General features: G+C 34.8%; 1 long non-coding RNA gene across 6 annotated transcripts; it reads right to left on the bottom strand.

Annotated features, from left to right (window-relative positions):
- Positions 1-20919, bottom strand: LOC132125001 (uncharacterized). 6 transcript variants are annotated; one of them, XR_009426829.1, is made up of 6 exons: positions 20607-20919; positions 16950-17053; positions 13147-13868; positions 9559-9606; positions 3375-3463; positions 1-695 (listed from the first exon to the last, which is right to left on the bottom strand). It is a non-coding gene; the product is annotated as an uncharacterized LOC132125001 (long non-coding RNA). The 6 variants fall into 6 exon arrangements; XR_009426832.1 differs by having other exon boundaries at positions 16965-17053; XR_009426830.1 differs by lacking the exon at positions 20607-20919 and adding an exon at positions 18856-19017.
- Positions 20920-21655: the final 736 nt, after the last annotated feature.

Raw genomic sequence — 21655 nt, 5'->3', positions numbered from 1 at the left:
TTTTTCAGCTTTCAAAATTCGAATTTTTTGTTTGTTTAACCTGAAGTATTAAAATAACAAATTAAATAAACTAAAATGAAAAATATAAAAATATTAAAAACTATGTAAACATAACAAAAACTAAAACTAATAAAAATGACAAAAACACACCGAAACCCTGACTAAAATTCAAAATGAAATCAGAAAAATATATAAAAATATATAAAATACACACACACACCTCATTACTACAACAAATTAAATATATATATATAATAATAAACTACCTTATTCAGCTACTTGCCACATTTCAGACATCAAAATTACAAATGAAACTAAAATTAATACAAATGATTAAAAAATAAAATAAAAATACACGAAAAAACTGAAACTGAAAATGTTAACATTAAATAAAATTCAAAAGATGAACAACTAAACAATAACAGTTCATCAATAATAACATAACACTGGTCCGTGCGTGCTCGGGCTTAAAGAGGAAGATGACGGTGACATTACAGCCTCCTCAGGAAAGACAGTAAGTTGTATAGTTATCTAACAGGAAGGGTGTCACCCTAAAACTATACAACCTACTACCTCACCCCAAAGGACAGTGGGATCCGCTGGAGAGACGTCCTCTCTCTGCCTGTCTGCGTCTGGAGCGAAGAGAAACCAGTTTCTGCTGATCTTAGGATCCGGCTTTTCTTTAGGATCTGGGTCTGCATGAGGAAAAGCCATATCCTGTGTGTGTCATTTCTCAATAAAACCCCATGAAAAAGAATTTATATTTTAATATTTTTAAATATTTTATTGTTTTAATTTAGAGTAAAAATAAATAAATAAAAATACAAATTAAATATTTACACACTTATTTTAATCATTTAAATATTTTATTCAATTTTTAAATATTGCATTTTTGCTTATTTCATAATCCCAACCTGCGTTCTTGCTGTTGTTTCTGTCAGATCTCTGCTGTCAGATGAAAACCTCATAAAATACGGATATTTATATTTAAATATTCTGTTCAGATTAAATTTAAAGTAAAGCAAATGATAAAAAAATATATTTCTTAAAAACTTATTTTAATTATGTATTATAATATTTAATATTTAAATATTTGTTTACATTAATTATTTAAACATTGGAGTAAAAAATGAAGCAATAAATATGTATTTTTACACTTAAATATTGGTATGAAATTTGTCAACTAAAAACCTCAGTATATAACAAATTATATTTAAATATTTTATGAATTATATATATATATATATATATATATATATATATATATATATATATATATATATAATTAAATATATACAAATATTTTAATAATTTTTAAATATTTAAATATTTGTTTAATATTTGTCAACTGAAAACCTAATAAAATAAGTATAAATATTTATATTTTAATATTTTATTAATTTTTACATTTAGATTAGACAAAATAATAAAAATAAACATTTAAAAACTACTTTTTAAAATTATGCATTAAAATTATAATTTAATATCTAAATATTTGTTTATTTTAACTATGTATTTAAATGTTGGAGTTAAAAACGAAAATAAATTATTGTTTTACTTATTTTAATATTTTAATATTTGCTTAATATCAGTCATTTCGTTTCAAAGGTTTTAGTTACTGAATAATTTAATGAAAATCAATCACGAAAAAAATGCTAGATTTCTTACTTATTCATTTTAGTTTATTTAGTTGAATTCTTCAAGTTAAATCAAAATGATGTTGTCTTAACAAAACTACTGAAATAAGTTTTTTTCCAAGTAACTTAATTTATTATTATTATTTTTGTATTATCATTATTATTATTATTATTAATAATGGTTTGTTAAGATTGCAGGACAGTAACACAACCTTGACTTCAAGCTCAACTAAACAGAATCATAATTCAGGAAACTCACCATTTAATAGGTACGTTCATATCATTACCTAAACTGCATATAAAACTGAATAAATTACTGGATTAAAACCCCCATGAAGCTGTGCTACTGTACTCCCCAGAATCAGGATGGCCCCGATCGGCCCCAAGGGGCCCCAGGTGCAGACGGGAGGAATCCAGACAGCTGAGTTTGCTCAACAGACACTAAATAGAGCAGGAGAGGCTCGGCGTGCCCCGGGTTCACAGGACAGAGGCCCGAAGCAGCTATTTTTATATGCCAGCAGCTCCTGTTACAGATGTGTGGGACTCTGGAGCCCTGCGTGAGCTCATGAGGGCCAGCTCGAGTCACACTGATACAGCACACCAACGGGACATCTGGGCTCAGAACTAGTTATATTATGGATGCATTAAATTGATCAGAAGTGAGATTAAATACATTTCTAATACTTCGAAATAATAATAAAAAAAAATAATAATAATAATTTCAAAGAATTTTTTTTTCATCAAAAAATGTGAAATGTGTCGTATAATCTCAGAGTTGTGAGAAACAGTCAGAATGGTGAGATTATATTTTGGCATATCGCACAGAATAAAATAAAATAAAATATTACAGTAATTGTTTCAAGTAAAATGTTCTAAATTTGCATTAAGAATGTATATATATATATATATATATATATAAAATCTATTTAATTTTAAACAAAAACAATAACAATATCCTGTTCTCTATACACACATTTTTATTCAAATGTTGAGGTATTCCACGAAAAAATGGTGGATTATAAACAAATAGACTAAAAATGTGCATTACAAACTTATTTGAAATTTTATGACATTATTTTTAGCCAATAAAAAGATGCATAAACTGGGATGAAAACACATTTACAAAATAATTTACTAAATGCATGATAAACAGGTCAATGTGACCGAACGGTCTATTTCGTGTCTTCACTATTTTCGTGAGCATTTTCTTTACTATGGCGTCTTTAAAAAAAAAGAAAAAGAGAGAGAGACTTCAAAGAGCAGAGGAATGTGGAGTAATGGTCAGTCAATGAGGGCCGGATCAGGTTCACACCAACAATAGCCAGACGAATCCGGCTCGCTATCACTCCAGCAACTGTTTCCACCTTATTTGTTCATAATTTCCCCAAACGTTCACCGTATTTGTCATAACTGAGAGACAATGGCCAATGGAGGCTCTCAGCCAAAGCTGTTCCACCAGCGACTCGGCGTAACCTTAGTTGAACTGCTTTTCGGCCAAACTAGGCTTGATACAATGTGAAAAAGCGTTTTAGTGACAGGCCAGGAAAGACTTATGGTCGGTGTCTCTGGTCAGAGTCAGTCTGGTGTATTCATGAAGGAGAGCAGCTGCATCCTGTTATTAAAGCGGAGCGCTAACCTCTGCCAGCAGAACCTGACAAGCCCACTCTCAGACGCTCACAGTCTCGTGTACTGTACCCCACGCCACGCCAGGAGCCTTACACACACACAACCACTCACCCGCATGTGCGTCAAACACTTCAGGAGAATTTCTTCTTTCTGCTCTTTCCATGTAATGATGATTCATAGTGGCCATGTTTGTCAAGTTCCTAAAAAAAACAGTGAAAAGGTTAATGCATCTCTCTTTATAATATGCAATAGCTTTGTGTGAGATATAAGTTTGAAACTTTTTATTGGAAATATTCATTGCATTTGTTATGCATTAATGCATTTTAGAATCCACAGTCAAATATAAGACAATCATAATAATTGCCACATCCACTCATAATTCATTAAGTTTTGGGTTATTGCAAAAGAATTTTCTGTCTGTCTGTCTGTCTATCCATCCATCCTTCTAAATAATTTATTACAAAATAAGTAATCAGTAATAAGTAATCATTTAATCAAAATAAAAAAAGTTCATTAAAATGTATTTCAGTGTAAAATTACATATTTTTTAATTTATTTTATCCACAGTTGACATTTTGAAACAACACTAACAATATCCTGTCAAATCCATTTCAACTGTATTTATGATTTACTAATTCTAGTAAATTTTTAGATATGATTTAGTAAAAATGCTGGAAATAAAAAAATAACATTTTTTAAATGTGCATTAAAAACATTCATTTTTTTGGCCTAAATATTTTTTAATCACAACACATGATTAATTCTTAGGATTTCTTATATCGTGTGAGCGAGTGGGGTTTAAAATGCAAGAAATATCTAGCAGCGCACTTTCTAAACTGATGTAGGATCACATTTCTTGTGGTTTAGCATCTGAACAATGACCGGCTATCTGCTATATCGATTGACCATGTATTGTGATTCAGAAAGCTTTTACTTCACTGACTCATTAGAGGCGTCACCCTCCATGGCCTTGTACCCCGTCTGAACCCCTCGCCACGGCCAGATAGAAATGCATCTGTTGCTCTGCTATTATTAGAGCAGCATGAACATACCCCGCCTTTCACGATAGTCAATGTCCATAAACTTGATCCGTGATTCAGCAACTGCAACTTTTAAAGCCCATGCACATATTAGCCCATACTGCTAAAATAGGTATGTTGCCAAGATGAGTTGTCATTCCCGAAATGAAATTTATACGAATGTACTCACCCTCAGGCCCTCCAAGATTAGGATGAGTTTGTTTCTTCATCAGGTTTGGAGAAATGTAGCATTGCATCACTTGCTCACCAATGGATGCTCTGCAGTGAATGGGTGCCGTCAGAATGAGAGTCCAAACAGCTGATAAATACATCACAATAATCCACAAGTAATCCATCATTAAGGTATTTTAACTTCAAACTAGTCGAAATCTGAGTCCTTCTCCAGTCAAAAAGTCCATCTCCTTTTGTCGTCTCACATCAAAATCCACCCACATATTTGTTTAGAGCCATTTTGGCTTGTAATTAGTGCTTGATCTGTGCAGATTTCTGTCTTGATTCTGACGAGAAGACTTTTACATTGGAGAAAGCAATATTATGGACAAAGGAGTCGTATTTTAACCAGAAGCAAAGGTTTGAAGTTAAAAATGTCTCAGTGATGGATTAGTTTTTTACAAACATGTAGCTTTTGGCTTTTCCTGTCATTAATTGATGGACTGGAGTGGTTTACTGTGATTTTTTTTTATCAGACTCTCATTCTGACGGCACCCATTCACTGCAGAGCATCCATTGATTTTCTCCAAATCTGATGAAGAGACAAACTCATCTCCATCTTGGATGGCCTGAGGAAGAGAAGATTTCAGCAAAATGTAATTTTTGGGTGAACTTGTGGGTGCAATTATGGGTAGGATGATAAATAATGTTTTTTTTTTTTTTTTTTTTTTTTTTCAATTATGGCCTTTCTAATAGTACTGAGGTTACTATTTTTCACAGCAAATCTAGATTTGACTTGTAGCTTTGGAGCATAGCATGATCTAAAAACCCTTAAGATGTGGTAGCTAGCTTAGAGAGACTTTCTCCCGGTTCACTTGTGAAGTTTTCCCGTTACATATGCGAGCGCGTCACACCGTGTGAGATCCCATGCCATGCTGCGTGGCCATCTGCTCGGTGGAAATGTACGCAGACACAGGTTGGTGGGAGAGGAACTCTCAGAGAGATTTCTGTGCAGCGCTCCTACAGGAGGTGGCATGGAAATTTGTGTGCATTGGGTACAGTTATGCAATATAGTTCAGAATTCATTTTTACACAGCAATATGGAAGGTGTTTCATGCCAAAACCAAGCAGGGGAACAGCAGTAACTGGTAAGAAGACAATCCTGGGCCTGTTGCGTCCAACTAGAATTGCTTTTACAGCGAGCAAACCTGTTTTACTTATTTGCTCTAAGATTAAGTCAAGTGCTTCTGGGAAAATATAATTTTTTTTTAATTCATAATATATTATAGAAGAATAATAATGGCCAGACGTCCTTCCTCTATTTTTTTATTTATTACATTTTTATTGCATACAAAATGTTGGATGGACACACTTTTTTTTTCTTCCCCCAAATTAAATTTTTTAAATGTTCATTCAATTTTTTTTTTCTATGTCGTTATGTAACAAGAAGTGCATATACTATGATGGAAACATGTTTAAAGGTGCTCTAAGTGACATTTTTTAGGCCAAAACATTTTTCGTCACATCCATCAAACATCTCCTCACTATCCGCTAGCTGCTTTTCCCCTGAACACACTGTAAAAAAGACGGGGTCTCTCTAGACACCACGGGCTCCACAAACAACAAGAAAAACAAACTGGGCTCACCCGCACCACGAAACATAACAAACTGTTCCAGCCAATAACTGAAAAGAAAGATTTGGGGGGTTAGTGCACGGATGAGGAGGAGGGAGGGTCTAGCTAGCCTCCGTTTTGTTTGACAACAATTTGAACGTCAACAAGAAGTTACGACTCCCGGCATCGCTTCCAGCACCTTTAACAAATATTTTACTAGGTGCACAAAAAGGTTCATGCAAGTTTAACTCGATGTGGTTAATAATTTGCTCAAATGATTGTTTTAATTCACCTTTTAGCATTCCTGGCCTTTTGTGTAAGACTAGCTTTGCTTACTAGTAGCTAGTAAGTGCACTCAAGTGCTTCTGGGAAAATCTGTATTTTCATATCCATATTCAAATATAAAACAATAATTACAATAAATAATAATAGCCAGATGTCCATCCACTCATTTGTATTCAAATTTGGGAGAACTGAATAAAAAAGGCTGGATGGAAACAAATAAAATACTTTTTTTTTTCCAAAATGTTCATGATTTTTTTTTTTAAGTTTAACTTAATAGTAAGTAAACAATTTGCACAAAAGATTATTTCCATTCGCAACTCTAACTATTGTTTTTGGTCCAATTAATTTTTTGACAAAAACATGTGTGAAGACAATCCTGGCCTTTTGTGTAAGACTAGCACTGCTCACTAGCAGCGAACTAAGATCGAACCAGGTGCTTTTGGGAAAATCTGCATTTTTATATCCATATATATATATATAGTATTAAGACTTATACAGTATCTGTATTTTTGGTAACACTTAGCAATAAGGTCTCATTTGTTAAAAACGAACAATACTTCAACTTGATTTATTAATCTTAGTTCATTTCTACATGTACTAAAACATTTTTTAAATTGCATATGTTAACATTAATTACATGCACTGTGAACTCACAAACCATTAACAATTGTATTTTATTTTACTAACATGGATGTAAAAATGTATTGTTCATAGATACTGTAGTTCATGTTGACCAATGCATTAAACTAATGTTAACAAATGACACCTTGTTGTATTGTTTTACCATGTTTTTTACCCCCCTCTCAACAATGCAGATTTTACCCAGTGTGAGTTATTTTCTAGAGTTAAGTAAGATAGTGCTATAACTAGCCAAACTAGGAGGGATTTCAGCTGGTAAATGTGGTGAGAGAGGTCACAATGCTGCTATAGATCCTTGCCAATGCTGAAAAAAATAAGTTTGTGGCTCAGATCCAAGGTCAGGACTCTGAGAGGGGCAGATGGATGGTGTGAAGGCGCTTATTTACATGCAGTCAGTTGGCGACAATTAAGCAGCTAAATAAGAACGAATGCTGTTATTTCTTTCTTGGTCTCTTAAAAGGCTCCAAAAGGTTTTTTTTTCACAGCACCGTCTTAGTTGAATAACTCTGGGCTCCCCCCAAAAATAATTCTGGTAAAGTTCTTAAAGATGCATTTTATAAAGTGTTAAGAACATTTTCTTTACTTTTAAAAATAAAGTTTCTTATTGGCATCCATAGCTCCATGAGGAACTTTTAACATCCAATCTTTCTATTCCACAAAAGATTCTTTATGGTGGAAAAAGGTTTGTCAGATTATTAAAATGTTCTTCAAACTAAGAAAAAAAAGAGGTTATTTTAAGAACTGATCACTGAACGGTTCTTTGGGGAACCAAAAGTGGTTCTGTATAACAGAAAAAAAAGTTCTTCAGATTCTTAAAATATTTTTCAAACAAAGAAAAAAAAATAGTTCACTGAAAGGTTCTTTGGAGAACCCAGAATGGTTCTTCTGTTGCATCCCTGTGAAAACCCCCTTTGTTACCAAGTATCTCAATGCAACTAACAAAAATCCTTTATCTTAAAGAGTAATAGCTTACAACGTTTATCTCCCACTAACATTTCTTCTGTCCAAAGTTGTGCATTTCAGAGCAAACTCAGAAAAATAGCCACAGATCACGTGACGTACACTTGATTTATCAGCTACTGTAAACATAAGAAATAATAATCAGCTGTAAACAAGATGATGGCAACAGTTTAACACACTTGACCAATTTTAGACAAATATTAAACAAAAACAAATTATTTTTCACATTTGAAGCCATTTTACCGTCAGTGATAAAACATCCAGCTTCCTTTGAACAAGTATCTCGCCCTCCACTCAGGAGGATGATATGACATTACTTAAACTTCAATAAACGAATGAAAACATCTAAATGATATAGTAGTTGTGGGCAGATAGCACCCACAGTTTTGTCGTGACTTGTGGGCAGGCGAAATGACGTGGATCATTCACAATCAAGACTAAATCTCTCCACAGCAGTTGCAGTAGGAGTTAATGCAAAATACCACAGGTGAATAGGAAAAAAAAAAAAAAAGAAAAAAAAAAAATATATATATAAATAAATATTTCCATACTTCCCCAGTTGAGTGATTAAGAGCTGCTGACATTTTTTTGTACCACAATTTTCTGAAAAATTATTTGGAAAAAACTAAATTATGCATGATCTAATAAAATGTGCAGTCATTTACATACATTTCCAGAACATAAATATGAACACTGGACAAAGACATATTCAAAATCCTTGTTTCATTCTATTTACATATTAAAGTTAAAGGATTTTACAGAGGGGATTTTGGATTTCTGTTTTTATCACTTTGTAATTCAGTAAATACTGTCAAAAGCCAAAATAAAGTCATTTTCAATATGCTTTTAGGAATAAAATGTTGTATAAATGACATGAACAAACCCTTCAATAAAAAGCCTCAGAATATAGAGAGGAATAAAACTAACATTTAGTGTATGTGAGTGCTGCTGAAGAGGAGAAACAAACTGGTTTTGAGAAAATTGTTATCGAAATATAAAATATTGCAATTGAAATCTATAACAAAGCAAATAGATTAAGTGCAATAAAAAAAAAGTTTAATTTGCCTTATTCAACACATTATGAAAAGCAAAATCCTCAAATTGACCAGTGCATGGAAAAAAAATAAGTTTTTACCTGTAGTGTCTTGCTTTATTCACTCTTTTGAAGAATAGCTCTACAGTGGTAACTGCACTGGGCATTTCACACATTATTTGACATTTTCTTTGTGATTATAGGATTGTCAAGTTGCCCCTTTGAAGTTTGAACTCTAGAGGGCGACACTATCAGGTGCATAATAAAAGAAATGTGTTTTCCACCATGGTAGAACTACAAATGTGCATTGTATTCATTAAACTGTTCAAAAACAGTAGTGAAACTACCCTTTTCCTTAAATTATTCATTACACAAATATAATAATAATAACCTTTGGGAAAAAAACAATCAATGCATTTCAGTTCATTTCATAGTTTAGAATACATACCATCTAATCAATAAATATAAAGCCATTGCATGAACTTGTTAAATGCACAGGCATTCATTTTCTAAATTAAAGTTTTTTCCTCCATGTTATTTAAGTGGTTATAAAACATAATAATATCCGTACTGACCTGTGCAGGGCTGCATCTTGGTTAGTCCATTTCAAACTTTACTTTTACCTAAAGAAAAAGACATCAAATATATTATTATAACTATCATTTTGTAAAATGAGCAATTTGTTTGCTTAAAAGAAGAGTTGTAATACTCATAAATGTAAACACAGTTACTGCTGTATTTGTGGGATTTCACTCTATACATGTGACGCTGAAAGAACACTTATTGAAAATAATGAAACCATGCTGTTCATAAACATTTTGCTATTTGTTTAATGAAGTAAATCATCAATACGTTTGATTGATGACTGTGACAGAGGATTATTTACTGAATTATTTATCAAACATCAACAAAAGGTGAAGTAATTAGTGATTATTAAATCAACTGATTATGAAAAACTGAACAGAGGAGGTTGAATGTGAATACGTAATTCAAAAAGACATCCTGCAAATGTTATATTTGGCAGTTCTGCAAAAAAAAAAAAAAAAGCCGACATGAGTCGGAAGAATGGCAACACATTTCGAATGCATTTCTCATTAAAGCACATAATCTGCATTTACAAACTAAAACTGAGCTAGTACAAATATAAAAATACAAGGTGCTGTAACTTAAAACAAAGATAAAAAAAATCTACAAATATCTATTTAAAGTTTTGCACGAGCATGATAAACATGTAAATTGTGGGACTATAATTGTATTTTGACTCTTCATGACTATACATGCACACGAACACACACTCTTTCATCCTTTTACTTTTTTGTCTCCCTTTTTCTCTGTAAAACAAAATGGCAAAAACACGAAAAGATGTGTAAATCCGTTTCGCCACTAACAATCGTGCAACAAACTTTACAAAGGATTATCTAGCAGTAAATGACCCAATAAATCTGTCAGCTAACACAAATTATCCTAACATTGTGGTGAACTCAAATAAAGTTCGGACTTTGGCAAAGAAAAAACGAATTATGATGAAATATAATTTGTTATATTTCACTAACATTTTTGCAGTACATTTAAAAATGTACGGAATTAATGTTGTGTGTGTTTGCATTGCACTGCTAATGTCTCAAACATTACATGCAAAACATCAGAAACAAAGACAATTTCTACAAATTTAATAGGATTAAAAATACTTTTTATATACCAAAAATAAAATGCAGCACAATAAATGTCCTGCAGTGCATCATAAAACCTTGAAAGACGAAACATTCTGCAGTGTTATTTTGGGACTAAACTCTCTACAGCAGGTTAGACAATACACACGCTAATAGACAACCATTCACAATCACTCACTAAAAGTGTCACTAAATGTTATACGTGTTATAATATCTGCAATTCTGGTTATTGTGTTTTTGCTAGTTTAGTTTGAAATGTATTTAATATATTTTTTTAAATAGGCGAGTACACACACACACACACACACACACACAATGTAAAACACACACACACACACACACACACACACACACATATTTTACCATTAAAATTATACAGATTTTACATAAAGCTAATTATAATTAATAGAGTAACTCTAAAGTCTGTACGAAATGTTTTGCACTTATTAAATAAAAAAATAAACATTGATTTTCATTTATGGATCGCTGGACCTCAGATACCTTCAAAAGGTAAAAACAACATAAGCCAGTGTTTAAGTTTTCAACAATGTGCACAAAATAATTGCAGAAAAGATATTAACAGTTGATTTAAATTATGAAATAAAACCAGGACTTGCGTGTATGTGTGTGTGTGTGTGTGTGTGTGTGTGTGTGTGTGTGTGTGTGTGACAGAACATTACGGTCTTAAAATATAGTGGCAACTATAAAACAATTAATCTGCTGTCTGGGGTTTAATTTTGTCAATATAACAGATTTTTTTTCTATATCGACTTAAACCAAAGATAGAATTTGATTCACACATTGAATCAAAATGGTGGACTTGAACTTCACACACACTGAGGCCCAAACTACTGAGGAATGAGACCCCCTCACTGCAGGCGTGTGTGTGTGTGTGTGTGTGTGTGTGTGTGTGTGTGTGCGTGCGTGTGTGTGTGTGTGTGTGTGTGTGTGTGCGGTAGAGACCAATTGAGTTCACAAATATTTAGAACTCTCCCAAAATTAAATTCAAAGCTGTGTACTAAATTTTTTACCATAATAAATATGTATTTTTAAGTACTTCTAACTGTGTGCCTGACCAATCAAGATGAAAATATTTAGAAGAACTATCCTGAAATTCCAAATTCCATCCAAGTTGTGATAAATATGTATTTTTGAAAAACTTTGTGTGTGTGTCTGTGCTAAAATATATTTCACAGTTAAAATGTTAGAAGTCTCCACATTCGACGAAGTGCCTTGTTCCTGCTCTGGGATTTCACTGTGGTTGGCAAAGAACTACCAAAGTCAGCAAATTCAATGACAGCTGCAGGTAAAAATCACACACACACACACACACACACACACACACACACACTCACACACACTAGGCCACAACCCGGGAATCCAATTGAATAATTCCACACCCACAATGACAGTTATATCAGGAGTATTTGGCTGGAAGGCATAAAATCTACACCACATGCGTTACAACAGAAAATCAAACTCTCTGTCCTAAAAACTGCCTGAGAATTATCATAAAACAGACGACCTTTGCAAAAAACACAATCCCAAATTCTAAAAATAGTAAATAAATATTGGTCTAGTTTCAAAATTCACTGTAATATTATTTAGGGAATGTATTTATACAATCAAGTGCTTCAGTTTTTATTTTTAATTCATGAAATACCCCGATATATAAATATATGAATTATATCTAAAATTTAGGGATGCCATATTGTCTTAAAAACTTAAAGAAACTTAAATTACATTTATCATAAATTTGTTAAATCATAATTATCTGGAATATATAACATTTGTGTTGCTTTGAAATGCATGGTGCAAACATATTACACACACACACACACACACACACACAAATCACTATACAATGGCAATTAAAATAAATATATTTAAATTCAAAGAAGAAAAACTGCAATAAATAAAACCACAGTTATCACAGTACGATGGATCAAAGGCCCAGTCCTGCTGCCAAGATTGTAATTTAACAGAGGCCAAATACAAAGAGTAAAGCCAGGCCTCTTGCTACCAATTATAATTTAGTAAGATTTAACAACATTTTGACCCAAATTTAAATACTGAAAAATACCTTTTTCACCATTTTATATTTAATAAAACAAGGCCGCTACATAAAAAAGTTTCAGTTATCAATATGAAAACATGAAAACGATCAGTATAGGCATACTTAAGATGCTTAATTGTAATCTAAACTTATTTCTGAGAGTTTACTGCAAATTTGCAGGCATTTCTGAATAATACTGAATTCAGCTACGCTTCGTAAATTCAAATTGCAAACAATGTTAAAATGCACAAAAGAAGTTCGTCAGTGTCTTTGCATTTTATCCAAATCGGTGCATTTTAATCGCCGTACGCTGTGCTTCAGAAATGCATGTTATAAACGTTACCATCACATAAGCAATCAGTGCATTGAAAAAGGAAAAAAAGCATGCACACACACACACACACACACACACATTTGCACATGCTGCTGTGACTTACACAAATCTGCGAGGACGTCAGCGTCCGGAGGCAACGCTTTCTACAGGCCTCTTTTTTCTTGCTGCGGAGAGAAAGAGGGTCCATCCTGTTTCGCTATCCCATCTGGTCTCCAATTCCAGTTTCCCCTCTCGTCAGGACAGCGCAGGGCTCTGGTTAGGCTCTCCGGCTGCTCGGCTGGGCCTCTGGAACAATAGGAGGCCACCAGGGCGTCTGGGAGGCGTGTGTGAACCCGGTCTGCGGACCGGAGCGCATCTCGCTGAATGGTGCGTGTTAGCAAACACACAATTAGCGTGTCTGCCACATGCAAATGGTCTCGCAGTTACCACAGCACATGCGATCGGCTCTCGAAGGCCCGAGGAGCATCAAGCAGGATTGAATAAATGCCCCCACCTCCTCTTTTACAATCCTCTTTTTCTGTGTCTTCCCCTCCCCTTGCAACCATCCTTCACTTTTTTCTGTGTTAGTTGCACGGACGCATGCAAATTTGTGTTTTCCACTCACCCCCGACGTTTCCTTGTTGAGATCACTGATATTTTTACTCGCCTTTTGTGAGCAATTGGCACTTGTCCCAGAGCGGAGCAGCTTCACTCCGGAATCCCCTGTCCGAATGCATTGGGAACGGGAAAGTAGCAGGTCAATACTTCCAAATGGCAAATCCAGCAGGTTTTCGGCCTGGCATTGCGCTGGCGTGGGCTGCGGGTCAAGGTGGACTCGGACGCTCACTGAAATTGAAAAAGAAAATGTCAAATTATGCACTTTGTGAACCGAATGCAGTCGCAAATCTGCCAAAAATTCAACAATCGGGTTCATGTAAAAGCACAGGAACATACTGGAAATCTGGGAGCGTGTTAGCAGGCTTGTGGTGGAGCCTCTTTCGCGCTCTAGTCAGGAGGCCCTCTCTATAAAAAAAAAAAAAGCTTTTTTCTTTCCCCTTTTTCCTCCGTTACACTCTCTAAACTAGTCTCCAGCGGGTCTCCACCTTGCAAAAACTGCAGAGCTCGAGGAACCCGTACGGAAAGCGAAAGAACAGTAGAGAGGGAAAGAGAGATATGAAACAGGAGACGTAGAGGGGTGAAACTCCTCATCAGACGTCCCACATGGCCTTGCACTTGAGAGAGAGAGAAAGAGAGAGAGAGAGAGAGAAGTGGGAGGGTGGAAAAACTGCAAGTACGGAGCGGGAGGAGAAAGACGGAGAGAGAGAGAGAGAGTGTGTGTGACATAGATACTCCTCCCCCAGCGCGCAGACTCAGAGTGTTCTCTCTCTCTCTCTCTCTCTCACACACACACACACACAGACACACACACGCACAGACACACAAACATGATCCAACCAGAAAGAAAGAAAAACGAGTGGAAACAGCAGAACAACACAACTTTCTGCAGAAAAAGTATTTGAAACTTTGAATTCCGCACAGTTTCTGAACAGTGGATTTATTTTTAGTTCTTCTTTCCATCAAACATTCATTTGGTTGGTTTAAAGGTTTGCATTAAATGTTCACTTTAACATTGCAGGTTTATTTATTCTCGAACACAAAGTAGACTTCTCTGAGTAATCCAAAAAGGACTGATAACAACACAAAAAAATGAAATGGCATTTCCAAGTATTTGATGCCAAAATGGCGCTGGTTCACATGTGTCCGAACACAACAAGCTAATTTTGAATTCTGCACATGAACGTGAAAAAAAGAACCCAAACAACCTAAACTTCGGTGTCTTACTCAAATAAAGTAAAATGTGACTTCTGTTGGCTTGGATTAGTGCACAAGTTGCATGGACTACCATTATGATACTACGGGAATGATGTAAAAAAAAAAAGAGCTGCCTAAAACAATAATAATACAGAATAAAATATCCATCTTCATCTCATTTAAGCTAAATCTGTCACTAACAAAATCATATTTTCACACTTTCTCACTTTCGGAAATGATGCACAAAAGAAATGTTCTGCTAACAAATTATATTTACCTTAATTTAACTTTGACTTTTTAATGCATCAAGTGTCATATATCATCTCGAGGTCTTCACTAACTCATTAGGGGCGAAACAGTTTGTCATAGTGGAAATTACACCGCAGTGGATAACAGACGGTTGTAATTTATGCACAAAACATGTTTTTATTTATCATTTTCACATTATAAATATTGAAATCACTTTTTGTTTAGATCACAGTTTTAAAAATGCAATCATATTTTTACAATACGTTTTCATAGTTTAAGACTAGGGTTAGGAGAAATATTATATTAATGTTATATTATATTATATTACATTATAAAGCAAACCGAAATGAAAGCATTTCTTAAAAACATAAATGAAAGTCTGTTGGTTAATAAAAATTAACCCCTGGTTCATAAAACTGCCTGTACTTAATGAAACACCCACATTCAACCAATCAGAGTCTCCGCACTGGATTTAAAGAACAGCTCTGACCTTCCAGCCAATGAGAAAGCAGGAAAACGGACAGGCTCCACCCCATGATACTGCTCTCCTCATGTGCCCTTTCTCTCTCTCTCTCTACCCCTCGCTCATCCGTCCATCTGCCCTGTTCCCTTAAATCCCTCCCTTGCGGTGACAGAACGAGGCTGGGAAAGAAAACGACAAAAACATTAGCCGTTCCCTCAAACACACCCTCACCGTGCAGCAAGGGATGTGTGGTGATATTGTTTCCCTCCATTTCTTCCCAGATTTCGACACTACGGCAGGCGCTATTGTAATAAATGAAAAGGAAAACGACACCGTAAAAAAGGTTGTGTTTGCTCTGGCTCTTGCTCCAGAAACCCCTTGAGGCCGGACTCGCTGTACATACTTTTTTTCCCTCCGAATGCAGCACACACGCTTGTTCTCTCTCTCTCTTTCTTTCTTTCTCTCTCTCGCCCTCGCTCTTTCTCTCTGCGGCTCAGAAAGAGAGCGCAGAAAGAGAGAAAGCCTGCGAACTGCAAAAATATCTTTCCAGCTCTTGCGGACTTACTCAACACTTCTTTTTGCAGTCTCTCTGGGGATTGTGGTAAGACTTGTGACATTTCAGAAGGTGGAGCTGCTTTCCTAACCAGTGTCTTTCTGTGTCTATAAGTGTGAATGCTGAGATCGGGCTGATCTAACATGGCCGTTGCATGAGGGCGCTCCCGTCCCCTTCGCCGCTGGCTCACGTCTGTCCTCGCACACTAACACACTGCCAAGCAAAACTGTAAAGTTAGTGCATTCAGAGTGAAAAAGCAAGCTTGCGTGGGTCGTGCGGCCTGTTGGACATCATCAACGGTGTTAGGTAGGGACCCTGCCGTTTTCCTCCCACGTCACATCTCGCCACGGCTTCTGACCAATCGTCGGCCTCGCAGATAAAACCGTACGCGCTTATATTTAATTTCGAACTTCTGATAGCCCACTGCATCCCCAAAGACTAAGGGAGCAGCACAGCAACAGCTTTATCTTTTGTTATTTTGCTGGAACGTCGCTCCGTTTATTAGTTTTTTTTTTTTTGTGCTGCAACAGTTGTGCCATCGGGTTCGACCAAGGACAAACGTTTACTTACAGGTTGCTGGCCAGCTGTTGATGATCTAACTTCAAAACCGCCTTTATGTCTAAACACAGCTCCCTTTAGTGACAGAACAGCATATTTCAGATGCATCATAAATCCCAAAGTGGTACGATTGCAATAGCTGTGCATTCGTTCACAATTATTGCACTGCGGAGTGCACAAGAAAATATGTGAAAGATGCTACGTGCTGAACGCAAGCAGAAACCACATTCAGAACATGAGGAATGTTGAAAACATAATGCTAATATTAATATGTTGCTGTGCAAACACTCACGCAAATATACTTCACCTCTCTGAGGCCAAGCACATCACAAAATGGCGGATGCCACCATCTCGTAGATGTCGACTGTCTTATATCGGAAGCCTTTTAGACCATTCCTGTAAGAAACACAATAAAGACTGCATTGTGAAAAACATTTTTTTTCGCTGAACTGTGTGTATATTTCAAACAAGTTTGAATGCAATTGATGCTACAAATCACTTTTTTTCCTTTACAGAAAGAAAAAAAATGAATGGATGAAACAAATATTTCAGAGTTTTCTCATTTCATTTTGTGCAATTGTTATTCATTTTAATTTAAATAAAATAAATAATTGCATTAAGATGAAAATAAAATGCATAATTGCATTCAAATAAAAATTTTTTATGCACAACAATTGCATTTGAATCACATTTAAAATGCATAACAACTGCATTCATTTAAAAATGAAAATGCATAACAACTTAATTAAAATAAAGATTTAAATGCATAACAACTGCAATGAAATAAAAATGAAAATGCATAACAACTGCATTCAAATAATTTAAATGCATAACAGTTGCATTCAAATCACAATTAAAATGCATAACAAATACATTAAATAATTTAAATGCATAACTGCATTAAAATAAAAATGAAAATGCATAACAACTGCATTCAAATAATTTAAATACATAACAGTTGCATTCAAATCACAATTAAAATGCATAACAATTACATTAAATAATTTAAATGCATAACTGCATTAAAATAAAAATGAAAATGCATAACAACTGCATTCAAATAATTTAAATACATAACAGTTGCATTCAAATCACAATTAAAATGCATAACAATTACATTAAATAATTTAAATGCATAACTGCATTAAAATAAAAATGAAAATGCATAACAACTGCATTCAAATAATTTAAATACATAACAGTTGCATTCAAATCACAATTAAAATGCATAACAATTGCATTAAAATAAATATTTTAATGCATAACAATTGCATTAAAATAAAAATAAAAAATGTATAACAACTGCATTCAAATAAAAATGAAAATGCATTACAATTGCATTTACATCAACATTAATGTATTTGTTGCCTTAAAACAGATTCTTAAAATGCATTTGTATTTATTTTAATTCAATGCCATGCAATACAGATTGTTTTCCCTCTCAAGCAATGGAAGCTATATTTGAATGTTTTTCCAATAGATCCTTCATCAGATGAAGCAGACTTTAACTGGATATTGAAAGTGGAATAATATGCCAACCAGCACTGTATTCTTTGATATCGTGATGCTGGCCTGACAATAGCATGGGTAAGTAGTCTGTACCGGGCCAGAAAGCACGAGGTGCTGCGACTCTCCTCGCCAGATTCACACATACACAGTGTTTGTCGCAACAGGAAATGCTGGACAAATGAAAGCCAACAAGAATGCAGCCGACAGCAGGAGATTTGAGAGCTGAGAACTGCGATTATCTTTCATGTCTGGCAAAATGGATACTAAGAGTTTCAAGGTATTTTATTCTTCAAAAATACAACACTGTTTCTACTGTGTGAAATTAAAGCGGTTGCATTCTTTAAACAGCTGCTGTACAGACATGCAAGTTGCACACAATAAAAATATCATTCATCAATTTTAATCTACTTCCAAAAAAAAAAAAAAAAATCCACATAATTTCGACTGAATTTAAATAACTTCACATATCCATCACAGGCCGCGGCATGCAAGTAATCTCCCAACTTCACACAAAAAAGGCTGTTTCTGGTGGTCTGACCTCTGACCTCCACACGTGCCTAAAGAACTGCTTCATTGACTCCCCACTGGGTCACGACCCCTGGGTCAAAAGCTTCACTCAAGGGGCCGTTCAAGCTAAATTGAGAGGGTGTGACAGTTGTTTGCTTTGACGAGGTCAAGATTACGCTCACATTAAGTGTTGCCGACAAGCGGGTCAGACCCTTGGGAATGACCCCTGGGACCTCAGACAGCTCCTCTTATTAACTGCTGCTGACCCTTGACCTCTGGCATCATCCAAGCGAAACCAGGTTCTCGCGCTCGTAAACGCTTCTGGAGTGACGCGTCCCACTCGCACACCTGATCTGTAGCAATCCAGAAATCAATAATAGCATGCAGATTTGAACCTTCATATGAGTTGATATAACATGATTATTTAACTAAAATGTTGGAATTAATCTTTTAAAACCTCTTCATCCAAAATGTTCAGCTTTTACGAAACATTTAAAAGAAAGCAAGAGATTTCTTTCAGAGAATTAGAAAATTCATGTTTTTGAAAATTACAAAACTGGTTTCTAATAATTGTAAAAATGCTAGAGTAGCATTTGAAAGAAAGTTTATAATAAAGTTAATATAATTAATTATGTAATATAAATGATTACTCAAATCCGACATTTCTACCTACAGATGATTAAATATTGTAGTAAGTTTGTGTAAAACTTCAGTAGAACTAGCAATTACATAAAACTAATTTTCCCATTCAAATTTTGTGAAAAGTCCTTAAAATATTACATATTTATAAATACATATTATGCATGTCCTATGTCTAAAATAAAACATTGTGACGGGAAAATATATAGTGTCTTTGTGCAAATGAGAGATATGTGTGTGTGTGTGTGTGTGTGTGTGTGTGTGTGTGTGTGTGTGTGTGTGTGTGTGTGTGTGAGAGAGAAGAACAAGAGAAACAAAATTGAGACAAAGAAAGAAAAAATCCATTTTGTTTCGTTTTTCCCCACTAAATCACTCATATTTAGTTTTACTAAGTACACTCAATAGTCATTTAAGAAATTATTTTTAATAACGGTTTTCTCTGTCATTATAAAAAAAATGGCAATTAGACATTTAAAAAACCCATTTCAAGCATTTAAATAGTGTTCAACTACAAACTGTGCCATTAAATTTACACTAAATAGCAAAATATTATTTAAATTATATTATTATTAAAATTAGAAATTTTATAAAAAAATAAAAAAAACCTCAAATGATTCAATGCCTCGTCACATATTCAGTGAACCAAATGCCACACTATTTTCTGATAATACCTCATTTAAAACAAATATCTAAATATATCGTATTCCTCATGCGATTAAAATATAATTCAAACACACCAGTGTAAAGACACTCAAATCTTCTTTGCCTGTGATATTCACAATCATATAATTCTACAACAAAACATGAAATGATAAACACATGCAATATCATTTCTTATGATTTCCATTTTTTCCTAATAATGAGAAGCAAGAAAAGACAATGCGACCATTTCCTATAAAATCTTTTAAAGTTTATATGATTTCCAAACAAAAATATAAAATGCACACTTACTGATAAACATGAGCTGCAGTTATTTAAGTTGGTAAAAACTCCCCACGTTAGACTCTACTCAAACGAGAATTAAATCATTTTCTCTGCAGATCTTTTTCAAAGTTAAAAGCATCAAATGCAAATCTCAGCTTTCCTTTTCTAAGTTTGTAAAAAATGAACCGATGACATTTCAAAGTATTTTTAGTTCAAAGTATTTTCATACAAAAGGCTTACATTTTAAACAAGGTTTTTTGGTCATGTATTTGAATGTACACTCAGTCGTGCTGCATGTGCAGTTTCATCAACGCAGCTACTGAGACTCGTCAGTCGAACAATAAAATGACCACATGTAAACTCGACTCACCAGCCAGCTCCACGTGCTCGTTTCAGGGCTTCTCTCTCGCAGCTGGTGCTTGCGTCTTTGACATCCTTGTAAAGTGAGTCTGACTGAAGCTGTGTCCTTCTGTTTGGGCCACTCTTCATCCAAAGCTGGCACGGGACGTGACCTGGCAAAGAGAGAGCGAGAGAGAAAGAAACTGGTCAGAAAAGAAAAACACCGAAAACAAAACCGGTGCAAACTGAAACCTATGGGAATTTACGCCGTTGAAATTCAGCAGATACGAACGCTGGGGACAATGAAACACAAGGCAAAGCAGGCTGGCAAATGTTTGCACAAATTCACCTATAAGGTGCATTAAATACTCTTGCATTGGGACCAGGACCTGCCTAAATGCCACGTCAGCAATGTCCTGTTGGGCCGGGCATCATCATGTTCCTCCTGTCGAACCCGACACACCCATGGTGCCCCATCTTCACAGACCAGACATCAGCAAATAAAAGCACATCCGTAACACAACGGCAGCCGTTGAGAGTAAACACTTTGTCTTTTGTGATGTTTCTCTGATTGTACATTAATGCGTAACAGGGCCATTAAAACACGCTTTTGCAATTGTAGATGAAAACTGTTTTAACCAGCACAAACGAGCAACAAGCATCAGTGTTTCAGGACGTATTTTGTATATCACACTTCAGAGTGTGAAGAGGGTTTTGCTAATATTACTATTAGGTTATGAAAATGTTATTTTGGAATGTTCTCTGAAAATTGTTTCTTGGTTCTATGAGCTTTAACGGAACCTTTTTAAATCACAATACAATTTTAAATCATCTTCCGGACATTCCAAAAAACACACAAACAACAAACCGTTTTCTTGGTTACATGAACATTCCATTTGATCATTTTTGCAAACATTATTGGAATGATACTTTTGAATGCTCCCTGGAAATTAAGTGTTCCATTTAATGATGTAGGCTATACATGTTTTGAGAACATTATTAAGGACCAGATAGATTTAAACCAACTTTCTATTAAAGTTACTGGAAGAAGTTTGTTTAGCTGAGACTTTTTAGTTCTTG

This window comes from Carassius carassius, chromosome 43 (genome assembly GCF_963082965.1).
Source record: "Carassius carassius chromosome 43, fCarCar2.1, whole genome shotgun sequence".
In the NCBI taxonomy this organism is placed as follows: domain Eukaryota; kingdom Metazoa; phylum Chordata; class Actinopteri; order Cypriniformes; family Cyprinidae; genus Carassius; species Carassius carassius.
The sequence above is the reverse complement of the archived record's forward strand: the minus strand, read 5'-3'. Positions and strand labels throughout refer to the sequence as shown.